We start from the raw sequence: 13,489 nt of genomic DNA, 5'->3' as shown, positions 1-13,489 counted from the left end.
GCCATGTTACATAACAAGCCAAGCATCACTCATTTAGCATTGCGACTTTGCAATAATATGTCTTGCCCGTATTTAGGAAAGTGCAATTCTGCACGAGCACAGAGTGGAACAAAAATAAGGGGAGTGGCAAAGTTTTGACACTTTTAAACGATTCACAATAAACTTATTTATTATGCAGTGCAGTTAAATCACCGCAGGTGAAGCTTAGTATCCTTGGAACCCGCTCATCATATTTGGTACTGCCCGCCTCTGGCAAGTTGAGCTCTGCTGGCCGACTGATTAAACGATTCCATTTGTTGAATTGTGAGGAAAAACGGCTGAAGTTCAAAAGGCTTAATGGTAGCCCAACTCTGCGCCTAACAATTCCTCTTCTTACCGATTGCCCTCCCTTGAAGGAAATGAACTTGCTCATGGCCATAGCTCAACTTCTCATAGGCGGATAGTATATCCAAGAGGTAACCAAAAAAAAAAAAAAAAAAACTGGAATAGCACGGCCGTGGGCAGATCTTGTGTAGTACGAATTTCTGCCAATTCATTGCCGTCTGTGATGTTGGCCCGACTTTTCTGTTCAGCTGTAATGACTGTTTTCGCAAGCGCTGTATTGTTCTTGTTATGTTTTTTATGATATCAGGTTTAAATGAACAACGCAACGTGCAGCTGTGAAATTTTGCTTTCTACTCAGTAAAAATGGTTGTCTTGTTGCTCGGTTCAGCAAATTTTGATCGAAGATTTGGGAATGAAAAGGGCTGCTTGTCGAGTTTGTTCATCGGGTTCTGACTGAAGAGCAAAACGAACGTTGAGTTGGAGCCTGTCGTACGTCGTAAGGTGCTGCCCTATACCCCTTACTCGGCTGACTTGGCTATGTGTGACTTTCTTATTTAAACGAATGAAATGGTGAAGGGGGTCAAGAAAACAAACGAGGGAGGAGCTAACATTTATTTCTGAAGATGAGTTCAAAAATTGTTTCGAACAGTGAAAGCACCAATGGGACAAATGTATTAGTTGTTATGGAGAGTATTTTAAAGGGTCAATGCTGTTTCGTAAAAATATTGAAATAATGCAGGTTTTCAAAAATAATTCCAGTTTTTTTTTTGGAGGAGGAGGAGGGGGGGGTGGGACTCTTTCGTACAGTTCCACTCGTGTCCAACTTTTAAAACAATTTAGTTCTTGTTATGAGAGATAAAATTGTCTCAAATAGTTAAGAGTTTCGGTGGTGTAAACATTATTTAATATTTTCAAGCTCATGTGCAGACGCTACTCGTAATGCATAATAAATCATCATTGTTTGCTTGGCGAATGAGAGAAGGGAGTCATTTGAGCGACTTTTAAACACATTCAAAATTTCCGAACACACTGGTGAAAACCTAGCAGCCAAATACAGTGAAATCTGTGTAAGTTGACCACTTGCGGTGCACTACTTTAGTGATCAACTTAAACAGGTGGTCAACTTACAAAGGTTGATTTATATGATAAGGGCTAATTCCGTGCCTGAAAAAAGCGGTCAACTTAGACAGGTGGTCAACTTACAAGGGTGGTCAACTTTACAGGTTTTACTGTATTTTAAAAAGCATGAATTTAAAAGTGTTGAGTTTTACTAGTTACAACTGTTCAAATCTATCGGGTTTGCAGGCTATAACCAAAGCAATCAATTACGTAGTTATTCCGAATATTCCTTATTTTGAACATTCGGCATGATTGCGTGGTTCTATGGCAGCATTGCTGCCAAGATTCTGTAACATTTTTAAAGTTCCTATTCGAGCATTTTTTTCTTTTCGATTTAGATAGAAATATAAAACCAGACATAAATTCTACTTGTTTTTGATGAACTTTTTAAGTTGAAAATATTTTTGTCTTTTCCTTCTAAAAGAAAAACTGCAGTTGGAGAAGTTAAAGCAGAGTGCTGCACTTTCTGAAGAAAAAAAAACTACACAGTATGAAGAATAATTTTTTAAATCAAAAAATACTCCTCCCGGAAAATGTAGAGAATAAATAAAAAGCTTTCCTGAGAAAAAAAAGTTTAAAAAATGTTGCACAGGTAAACCCTATAATTGGAAAATATACAGTAAAAAATAAAAGTTATCTTAATTTTATTGAAAGCCATTCTTTAGTTACTAGACCGTTATCATTTCTTAGAATCGAAGCCAGGCCACCTGATGTGATTATATTCATATAGCTAAAACCAAAGGGAAAAAAAAAAACCTATTTTTCATTCAAATAACATTCTATGTACCATATCATAGTTATAAATATTAATCAGTAGACAAACAAATAACAAAACTTACATAAAAAGATGATTCCTGAAGAATAAAAAACAAATAAATAAATAAAAAATAAATAAATTCTATCTATGACATCAACCCAAGATGTATGCACCCCAGGTTTATTAATTTGTGAGTTTCATGGATTTTGAACGAAGAACCAATTGGGTGTGTGTCAAGAGGAAATACCACTGGTGAACATTTGTACACCAGTTGAAGGTGAATTAGAAGTTATCTAAGACTTGTATAATAAAATCATTATGGGAAAGTGAAGTTAAAAGTGCGCAGATTTCGCCCAAAGAGAAGTACAGTGAAACCTGTGTAAGTTGACCACTCGCGGTGCAGTACTTTGGCGGTCAACTTAGACAGGTGGTCAACTTATAAAGGGCGGTAATAATTTTTTTTATTTTTTTGTTATTTCTTGCACCATGCATTCATTTTTTGAGGATTTCACCCTTACTCTTTCTGTTCAACTCACTTTCATTGTTTAATTGGATTGTTGTTCACTTTCATTGTTGTTATTGAAAGTGAAACAGTAATTAAAAATACTATTCAAATAATTTTGTTAGTTTTTCCATGTTTTTAACTATATTAGACACTTTAGTTTTAGAAATTCCATACATACCAGCTAATATTCTCTGGCTTTTTCCATTTTCAGTTAATTTTAACATTTCATACTTTTTATAAATCTCAAGTTCAGCTATCTTTCTTTTTGAAGCCTTTTTATGTAAAACTTATAGCACAAAGAGCAACAAGCTCGACTCTCCCAGTTCATAAAGGCAAAATCAAAATGTCCTATCTTTTAATTCCTTGCACCAGAAACATGTAACTTTACTCATTAGCAAGTCCAGATCTGCGTACCTGCAGTGCGAGAGGCCCGCGTCCTTAAAGGGGCTTACGGCCCTAGAAATTGAAGAAAAAAATAGAAAAAACTAAGACTTATTCACTTTACTAATAGACACTGCTGGCCACTTGGGAGGGGCCCTACATATTTTGTTGCAGGGGAATCAAAATGTATAGATCCAGGCCTGCTCTTTTTAGCACAATTCCTGTGTTGTCACAACATATTGCAACTGAAAGGAAAGACTTTGAACTTTTCTACTGATACCTATTTTCATTAAACAGAGTACAAAAAGCTATCTCAAATAGAACAACAAATGAAAAACAAGTTTGGAGAATAAAGAGCAGCATTAAGCTTTATGCTGCTGTTTAGTTAGTAAAATGCTTTTCTGTCATCAAAGCATTAAAAACATTCTTAGAAAGCTATGAAAAAAAAAATAATAATGATAAATAAATAAATAATAAAATAAAATAATTTGCTGAAGAAAGTTGAAAAAAATAAACCAAGTGGTCAACTTACAAAGCAGTGGCGTACCCAGGGGGTGGGCTGATAGGGCTACAGCCCCCCCTGAAATTTTCAAAATTAATTATAAAAATTATAATAAAGAACAAGTTTTTTTCTTATGATGTATTTTTGAAATCTTACATTCGTATTGATATCAGAAAAGCGATACATGAACTTTTCTTAGCTACAGTTCATAAGTATCCCTCCCCAGCTCAAAGACTTTCGAGCTCAGCCCCTCCCGAACTGATTTGTCTGCGTACGCCGCTGTTACAAAGGGTTTTTTACAATACTCCAAACCAAATTTGGTGAACATTAGTGGTCAAGATAGACAGGTGGTCAAGTTACAGAGGTTTTCCTTCATTATATGAGATAGGACTAATTCCGTTCCTGACAAAAGCGGTCAACATAGACAGGTGGTCAACTTACAAGGGTGGTCAACTTTACAGGTTTTACTGTAATACCTTATGACCACGATCTACCTGAGATTTTCAACCATATGAAGTATAAGACATTCAAAGCTTGCAACGCAAAGCATCTGAGCAATTACGCTCTTTAAAATAATTTAGAAAAAAACAGAAAACTTGCATTGCGCGGAATTACCCTACCCAATCTGCGAATTCTGCGCATCTCAGCTGCCTAACCAAAGATACGCACTAAAATGTAATTGCAATTACTAACTAATAAATGCCAGAATTTACTCTGTAGTCTTTTTCATAGATAGAAAACACTTTTTAACACATTATGAATTATTAAGTTGGTTCCTTTTGAGTGATTCCATTTGCTTCATTTAACGAGAAGGCCTTCAGAGAACCAAAAAAATTCAAATCTAGTGGTTGAGTCTATGGCTTGTATGAAGAAGTACAGATAACACGGTTATTCCAGTTACTAAGTATTCATAATTTTTTACGGAAGAGTGAATGGGGTGATTGTTCAAAATCACTAAAATATAGGATCTACTTTCTTTGACTTAGTATTTTTTCCAAAGCGGTGAAGCAAAACATAAAATAAATCTCACATATCCGTCAAATCGTAGAACAGCTATAAACTGCTTCTATTGGACCTCCCCGTGTTGAAGCTCAAAAGACATCCTCAAGCTAAATCTAATTGCTGTTGAAACAGAAGTCATGTAACATTTAAATATCTTGCAGATCATTACCGTGTACATTTACACCACAAGGGTTGCGCAGAAATGTCTGCCATTTTTATATGCTGCCATGCCACTTAAAACGTGTTTGACCGAGTGCATTTGCTATGATTGACTAAGCAAAACCAATAAGCAACCCAAAAATATAAAGTTTCTGTAGAAGCTTTGAAACGCCTTCGAAACGCTATATTTAAGTGCTCTTCCGTATTGTTACAATCTTGTTCCAAGAGGAGAAATATCATGATAATTGGATTTTACAGTACTAATCCAAAAACATCCTAACAAAGCGGAACAAGGATTAATATTTGAATGTTTCACGTGCCGAATCGATTAAATGCACAAAAAAAAAAAGTAGAGAAAAGTTATGAAGAAGATTAAGCTATCCATAAGAGTAAATAGGCCCTCGTGTTTAAATTCCCGGTTTTCACATGGGCAGAAATGTATTGTGTGAGAATATGAGGTAAAGTGAAATAGCCGGGTAAACTGGATATGTAAATTATTTTCAGTTTGCAGAGCTACCTATCCAGCAATATTTTAACTATGTTCTTAAACATGTAGCTGATTCCTGTGAAGCAATAATTTTCTCTAAAGAATAACATGGGCAATTTACAAGTTTTTCAAAGTTTGATACCCATATTTCAGTATTTAATGGTTTATAATTTTTTTTTAATTGTCAAATGATACAGTTTATGTAATTATCATTTTAAATATTAAATGAGATGTACTGATGCCTAGTGCAGTACTTTTTTTAGTGTTAATAATAGGCATGTTTTGCTTTTAAGTGTTTAGTACAATTAATCAAGGGCGCGCAGGACAAAGTGAAACATTGTTCATTTCATTTACGTGTTCTTTCATCTGTTAAATCACTTAAGTATTCATCTATTAATTTATTTACAGTCCTCTTCATTTATTAATTCACTTATTTTCTTACTCGTTCACTATTTCATGCATTCATTTTTTTCTCATTACTTATTAATTTATTCATTCATTCGTTTACTTATTTAGTCTTTTGATGAAGTAGCATAAGAATTTTCTCGCACATGTCTACAATTAATTTTTAATAAGCGTACAGAAAATATTTCATTAGAAAAATATTTTATATTTCAGTTTGCCCAGTACATGGGCAAAATGAAAATGTTCTAAATTTTTTTGAACGTACATATTTACTGATAAAAACGAAAAATAATATTATTACGAAATACATCATTCTGTCATTATGTTTTGCAATTTTCAAAACAAACTTCCAATTTGTTCATTTCGTATAAAGGTAAGTAAACTATTTTACTTTGCCCCACATTCTTCTACTAAACCAAAACTTTCAACATAATTCACATACATGTCAATGAAGCACTATCAGAGCTGAAATAAAGGCATTTTTAAAAAGTGGAGTCAATCGATTGGACAAGTGAGGCTTGCAAAGAACTTATATTATACAGCATGAAAATTATAATACAGCAAGGAATTTGAACAAAATTTCGCATAGAAAAGTGATAATCTGCCATGCCTTTCACCTGTTTCATTTCATAATACCACTATGCATATTCATGGCCATACATCCGTCCGTCATAAATTATTCAACAGAGTCGATTTTAATTGTGAAATCAATTCTTTTTTACAACATTTTGAAACGCTCCGGACACTTTTGACAAGAGTGTCCCCAGTTAATGTGCCAACCGAGCTGGCAGGTGGCGCTGCTTACAGTACCAATTAGGGCCCCATAGAAAGGGCAAATCTGTTGACCCGAACAATGCAGCGCTCTGTGTATTTAGGGTGCTCAGGTGTGCTCAGCCACGTACTTGCGTATCCCCCTCGTTTACAAATGCTGCTAGTGCTTGCATGTAACAAGATTACAAGCTTGCTTCATATCGTCCGGGAATACTTTTTGTAGGACGTCTGGCCTAAACTGGTTTCCCTCTTTTTTGCACTTAATTTTATCTCTCCCTAAGATGGTCTTCGGCACCGTTCCTTTCAAATCCCTGGATTCACAAAGAAATTATCCTCCTCCTGAGTTTATTTAAACGAGCAGTTTATGGTATATCAATTGAATGAGATGATAACTGATTTGATAACTGAAGCTTTTACTTGAAAATCCATCCATTCAAGTTAAATAGCCATCGGAGTCGATGCATACTAAGAATACAGTCGAAAAATCAACAAATTTGGAGAGAAATATGAGATTTAGTACTCAACTGAAGATACACTGCGCGAGATTTTATGCATTTTTTACTTCCTTTTACAAAAAAGGAAGTATTGCATTCGCAAAAAAAAATTTCACTCAAAAATCGACCTTAATTTCCATTTTGCCCCCGAATGAATGTTGAGTTTTTTTTCCGACTCAACCACACGTGGATAAGTGCCAAAGAACGTATAGACACACGAAATATCCATTTTGACGATTCCTGATTTAATTACAACGATCTTTCTCGTGACGTCTGTATGTACGTATGTATGTATGTACGGATGTATGTCACATAACTCAAAAACGGTACGTCCTAGAAAGTTGAAATTTGGTACGTGAACTCCTAGTGGGGTCTAGTTGTGTACCTCCCCTTTTTGTTGTATTCGGGTGTTTCTAAAGGGGTCTTTTGCCTTTCCTTTTGGGGAGAAATCATTGTTAATTTCGATGTAAACTCAAGCGGTGTTATATTTTGGCGGACACTTGGCGATATCTCGCCAGTATTTTGGTCGCCAAGTTTTGTCGCCAACTTGGTGACAAATTTGGCGATTTTTTTTTTAAATCTGCTTTCAATTTCGCCTCCTTTGGTGATATTTAGAGAGTAAACTATTGAATCACATTAAAATTGCCAATAATGGGAAAATGACATTAAATTGGAGTAAAAGGAAGTCATCTGATGCACACATCAGCTCGTTTTTCTGAAGTTTTTCACTAACGCAGAGGTCTTCAAATTGCGTTCCGTGATATTGCGGTGGTTAAGTGAATTAAAATGAAAATTCGGAAAAAAGCCATCACACTACAATCCACTAAAACATTATAAAGCCAGTTTCATTTTGAAAATCTCGGAAAAAATAAATGATGTAGTGAAAGTTTTAAAATGCAATACGCAACTACATTTTTAATTTACTTAGGCTTCAATAATTTGAAAAATGTTAGAAACAATGTAAGTAATTTAAAATATACACTGCAATCAAATTATAACGCCACTCGCCTAAAAATAAATATAATATTAGCCTGTATTTTTCTTGTAACTTTTAAACCTGTTTCTTATGTGAAGAATAAACAGGTAGGTCCAAGGTCAGAAATATTACTCCGTTGTTTTACAATGTCTACTTTCAGTTCATTTGCTGCATAACTTAATGTGTTAAAGCCAAATGATCCGAAATTTACCGTAAACCGTATCCATCCAACGTAACTAAAAGAGAAAAAAATAACAAATTCAAAAATATTAAATTTTTTCATCTGATTGATAAAATTCTATGATCTCTGATACAAGCCCTTCCGTGTTGCAATGAACACTAACTTTAAAATGAAAAAACTCATATGAGCAAAATCAGTTTCTTATCAGGAGAGATACATTTTTAACCTTTGTAGAAACAAACGGTACTTTGGCAGAGAAAAGTAAGTAGCAATTTCGTTTTGTATAGAAACTCTTACGTTTTCAAACACAAATGAATTTACATTCCCTTTTATACATTACAGTTCCATTATTACAATATAGTATACATTGACAAATAGTTACATTAGTATATTGTACAATGGACAATGCATTCTGCATTGTCAAAAGATCAAAGTGTAAAAAATTAACGGTGATGAGGAATTGCACACAGAATTACAGACGTAATTGCAACATTAAAATTGCACAAACATCAGTAAGAATTGTAGATATGTGAGAGAGAATTCTTATGCTTATTTGTGGAATTTTAACGTTGTTTGTAATTTATCACACAAAGATAAACATTTAATTTATAACCAAACAGAATGCTAAATTAATTTCTTTAGGAGCTAGAAACTTGGTTGAAAAAGGCTGTCCCCTGGAGGGAGGGAGAAGAATTGGGGATGATGGAAAGCATTCTCTCCTATTAGAAAGTGGAGCATTCTAAGCCATAACATTCTTCTTGAAGAGCTTTAGATTAACTTTTAAAAGTAGGATATATTTTCTAGTACCTATAGGAACCAGTTCAGAGACTAACTATTGAAGGAGGTATTGTCCCAGCTCAACCTCTATAAACATGGAACAAGCTCCCCCCTCCTCCCAGAAGATTTTTTTTATTTTATTATTATTTCTTCTTGAGCAGGAACAAATTACACGAAAAAACCCAGATGAATTCATATACTTTTCCACTCCATACTGCCACGACGAGCATGTTCGAGTTGTAGCAAATTCAAAAAGTTTTTTTTTTTTTTTTGTTCAGAGTAAGAATTTTTGCAGAAATATCTTGAAGATCTTTTTTCGTTTGTTTTTGTTTTTTGGTGAAATAATTCGTACTAAAATGCCATTGCAAATAGTTTCGTTATTCGGATATTTTTATAACTTCATTTAAATTTGTAACGAAAGCCGATTTCAATATAACCCTCAATATATCCTAGAATGTTTTTTGGTTTTCCTTAGTGTCAAAAACTAAGTGCTCTCTTTAATATACTTGATTACCACTAGACATGCTAGATAATTTACCGTTAGATAATTCAAAACTATCTTTAATAAATTCGGAATGCACTCAAAGTTGGAAAAAACTCAGTATTTTCAAAACTCCGATTTAAAAAAAAAATGCAATTTAAGTACTTTTCCGTTAACTGATGAACAACAAACAAATGATGAAAATGATCTAATAATCAAAAACGGACAAAAATATTGCACATTGGTGTGTAAAGATCTAAGCTTCTGTGTGAAAAAACAAAAAGCTTTTTGACAATTTATGGGTGCCTTGTATTAGTAACCTTAAAAGATGTGTATGCAAATTTTGTGTTTTTCTAACGTTATTTGTAATTTTTGCTTTTCAGCGAACTTATTCCTCATTTAAGATGGTAATGTTTCAGACAAAAGTTTCTTCCACATACGCTGTACATTAGAAATTTATTCTGCCGAATAATAAAAATTGAATGACTAAAACAATCAACAAGTAACGTGATTTACAAACAAATATTCAGCATAAAACTACATTATGGGTTACTATCATGGTGTTACTATCTAACTAGAGCACCCGCCAGGATTATATTATAGATATACACACGTTTTTGGCGAGCTCAACAGTCTTTAAGAGCGCAAACGTAAACACGTATTTGGTAAGGTGACATGTGATGTGGCAAGGAAGATTCAATCGACCCCCGCCCCCCTTATTTGTGACCACTACTTCCTCCGCATGTTGACAACCAGTTTCTGCCATGCTGATTAAGAAGCCACGCATTTTAGCTGTATGAGCTATGGTTAATATTTATTTACCTTGTTTGACTTTGAAACGTGTTGTGTGTCATTAGAAAAATCTAAATTGTGACAGTCAAGTTTTGAAGCAGTTGTTTCAGTTTGAAACAGTTTTGAAGTAGCTGTTTCAGTTTGAAGCAGTTTTAAAGCAGCTGTTTCTTTTGGGGCCTCAAAATTAAGTCATTCAAAAGCTATTTCTTTGGTAAATGAAATGAAATATTAAAACCTTAAAACTTACTAACTATCGTAATGTCTACGTAACAACTCTAGTTTCTTGAACTTAGAACAGTCCTTATAAATTTTCCCTGCTAACGTAAATAAATTTATTTCCAATACAAAATCTCTCAACAGAAATACTGAAAATATAACGAGTTTTACGATTTCAGTGGAATTTTAGAGTTTCTGATTTTGTTTTTCAGAAGCCATCAGAATAAACAGCACCATTTTAGGCAACAACTAGTTCAATTTTCATTCAATATGAAGTTTTTTACATTTTGAGAAGACAAGGATAAGTTCATCATTGGAGTACCTATACGTTCCTATCACTTTTTTTTTTCGTGCTTCGAAACATATGCAATTTTTTTTAATGTTAACTCATTCTGGTGTGTTCAAGATCGCAAATTTTTTAATTTTTGAAAAAAGAATTTCTTCAAATCTCAATTTCTTGGCTAAGCAATGATGTATTTGGAAATAGTATATTTTACAAGTAATTAATAGCATAACGTTTTTACTGCAAATATATATTTTTTAATTTTATGATCCATGTCTTTTGTTTCTCCATCAGAATAAGCCTCAGAATTGATTTTTAATATTGCGAAACAAATGACTACATTGCTGTGTGAGGTTATACGCCAAACCTATAAAAGTATATTGTAACCTATGTTTGTAGCCTAGTAAGCATCCTGAATCAAGTCATACAATATTTAGTAATTAATAATTTCAAGTCAGGCCATTTTATGTCATTGATCACTCAAATTCTTCATGACGTAACTCTTGTTACTATCTTGTGTAGCAAACGAACATTAATCTAAGAATTTCTGGAATTAATTTGTCTTTCTGTGAATACGGAGAAAGCCTTGCACATTAATCAATAATGATATAAGAGGGAAAACAATATTTCAATCTGTCTTCACTGTGTTTTTATTATCTATGACGTCAATATTTTATTTTGCAATACATATTTCCTTTTCTGTATTTCAAATGAAACTATGTAAACTTTTATTATTTATATTATCTTCTCGTTGATTGAATCTAATACTTTATGACAATGGACTTACTATTTTAGTTACCCGAACATTGCCTAACATAAGTGTTGCCCCAAAACACAAACGCATGTTTTCAAAATCTTAAGTTTTTTTTTTTTTAACTGTAATTAACATTTTTATTTGCTTTTTAAGCTCACGAAACTCATCACTTTGTCTGAAAAGACTGAAGGACACCCCATTGAATGTATTCATTTTAATGTTGACTTTAGAAAAAGAACTCCCTGTTTTCAGAAGCGAACTCAATCGGGAAATAAAGGTGGATATTAACTGAATTTTGTTTCACATACATAGTACCATAGAGTCATGCTTAATAACATAAAATTCAAAATCCGTTAAAATGTTCGAAGTACTTTTAAAGTTTAAAGCTTTTTTCGAAACCTATTTTACGGTTAAAATTAATAACTGCTCATCGTTTATTAATTTTAGATCATCAGATTTTGCGCTTCAATTACTATTAACACGAGTTGGATCATTGTAATATTAATCATACGTTTCATATACATTTTTCTTTTCATATTTTTTTTCTCTACACATGGCAATTGGCAACAAATGCCGTTTGCTCATGATCATTCTAAAATGCATAACATTTTTTGTGTTTTGCAATAATTTAATCTACCATTTTTGCCGATGGGCATCGGTTTTACTTCTCTGTATTTACCTGTACGAGTAAAAGAGTTCTTTTTCTCGTACAGGTAAATACAGTGTGAATAAACGGACTGAAGGTATTCGTGCTTCACAGGTGTTAGTATTGAAAAAAAGAGAAAGAGTTATAATCTCCAAACACGAATTGTGCAATATTTATTGCAATTTGTGTCATAATAAGTGTGGTTTGCTCGTTGTTTCCTCATAAAGTGTATGTTTTTCTTCTTACGAAAAATATTTTCAAATTTGCTAATAAGCGGGTCATATGCAAATGTAAATGTTCTCAAAATAGTAATTTTAAAGCAGTGAAACGTAATCGTCCAGGGAAAACAAAAGCTTTTAGTTTAAAATTAGTCTCGATGCGCTGCAAACGAAACTCATCCTCTATAAAGCAGTGATTTTCAAACTGTGCGCCGGGGCTCCCTAGAGAAATCTTCACAGGAGCGCCGAGACATTTTGCAATAACTTTACAAATTAGAGACTTATTAATTATGAAGCTCTTACTACATTCCGTAGAGCACCTACAATATGAATAAGGACTATGCAATGCAGGTGCACAAGTTTTATTTTTTTTTTTCTGTTAGGTATATGTTTATTCTTACTTTTATTTAGTGAAGGGTGCTGTGGGGAAATTTTAACTCCAACAGGTGCTTTGATTTAAAATAGTTTGGGAGCCACTGACCTGAAATAACTGCGGTGAATTGGGGCAAGCGTGTATTATGATATGCAAAGCTCAACATCTACCAAAAATATATAAGCAATTAATACTAAATTGACCCTTCCCTTAAACTTTAGATATTATTTTGTAACGTGAAAAAAATGCTGGTGTATCTCATGTGGTGTGGCTCATGTGAGCAGTTGATTGTGCAATAAATGATCGTTCAGAAAAATGAAACTTCGATCGGAACTACTTAAGTAAAAGAAAACATAAACTGTCAATTTTTTTTTGTAATCTTTGTTTTTGTATCGTAACTTATCCAATTTTCGAAAAACCAAGGAATCATCATCAATGAACAAACAATTCGCCATTGAAGACTCTTACGTAGTCATTACTAGGAACGCTTGGCGCAATTTTTTTTTTTTTTTTGTCGAGTCAAGACTGCGTGTCTATACAAAAAAGTTCAATACAATGTATATTAGGAAAGAAATTGTGAAACACAATCTTCTTGATGTAGAGTAATGGTATGATACTGATGCTTCTTTTTATCTATTGGGGACAGGGGAGCACATGTACACGTATTTGTATTCTCTTTTGCATTTATTTGTTCAAAAAATATTACAGTGAAACCTGTGTAAGTTGACCACTTGCAGTGCACTACTTTAATGGTCAACTTAAACAGGTGGTCAACTTATAGAGGTTGAATTATATGATAAGATCTAATTTTGTGTCTGTAAATAGCAGAGTCAACTTACAAGGGTGGTCAACTTTACAGGTTTTACTGAATCAAACTGTTAACATG

At 33.4% G+C, this 13,489-nt stretch overlaps 1 protein-coding gene across 1 annotated transcript in view; it reads left to right on the top strand.

Moving 5' to 3' along the window:
• The window catches only part of LOC129218538 (paired mesoderm homeobox protein 2A-like), a 104,099-nt gene that overhangs the window by 56,054 nt on the left and 34,556 nt on the right, over window positions 1-13,489 (top strand). The gene's annotated exons all lie outside the window — the stretch shown is intronic.

This window comes from Uloborus diversus, chromosome 3 (genome assembly GCF_026930045.1).
Source record: "Uloborus diversus isolate 005 chromosome 3, Udiv.v.3.1, whole genome shotgun sequence".
In the NCBI taxonomy this organism is placed as follows: Eukaryota; Metazoa; Arthropoda; class Arachnida; order Araneae; family Uloboridae; genus Uloborus; species Uloborus diversus.
This window is presented reverse-complemented; position numbering and strand designations above follow the sequence as displayed.